Here is a 536-nt window from a genome sequence, read left to right as displayed (position 1 = left end):
GGCTGAATTTTGGGGTGGGTGGGGGCAGGAGAAAGGGGGGCAGGGGACAAAAATCAAGGGGATTGGGAGGGGCTTTGGGAGTGGGGGGACAAGGAAGGGGATTTGGGGACATCGCACACACGGGCAATAGGAAAGGGAAAGGACTGGGGGGAAAGAGGGCAGGAAACGGACTGGGAATGTTGCACTGTGGGGGCTACTGGGGTGCCCTGGCAAAACTGGAAAGAAGGAAAATCCCAGAGGGGAAGCCCAGAGAATTCAAGCCAAGGGATCTCCTGCTCACCATCAGCAGGGGGTCCTCCACCGGAGCTGGGGTCATGGCGACAACGAGCACGCCCCGGCAAAGACCAGTAGCAATCTCTCGCAAAGTGAGCGTCTGCCGGGCGGCACAGCAGGATGGAGAAGAGCAGGGCCACGCTGAGCACAGCCACCTTCATCTTCCTCTCGCACTGGGCAGCGCTGGCTGAGGCTGCACCGGGCCAGGAGCACCTTTATCCCTGCCGGGACTCCTCCCTGCACCCCCCCCGACAGCCCCCCAG

The 536-nt window shown here is 62.1% G+C and overlaps 1 long non-coding RNA gene across 1 annotated transcript in view; it reads right to left on the bottom strand.

Moving 5' to 3' along the window:
- The window catches only part of LOC108448069, a 1,628-nt gene extending 1,135 nt beyond the window's left edge, over positions 1–493 (bottom strand). Inside the window, exon 1 of the long non-coding RNA XR_001863853.1 lies at positions 281–493. This is a non-coding gene — a long non-coding RNA (uncharacterized LOC108448069). The remainder of the gene's footprint in view (positions 1–280) is intronic.
- Positions 494–536: the final 43 nt, after the last annotated feature.

The sequence above is a fragment of the Corvus brachyrhynchos genome, unplaced genomic scaffold (assembly GCF_000691975.1).
Source record: "Corvus brachyrhynchos isolate BGI_N302 unplaced genomic scaffold, ASM69197v1 scaffold451, whole genome shotgun sequence".
NCBI lineage: Eukaryota > Metazoa > Chordata > Aves > Passeriformes > Corvidae > Corvus > Corvus brachyrhynchos.
This window is presented reverse-complemented; position numbering and strand designations above follow the sequence as displayed.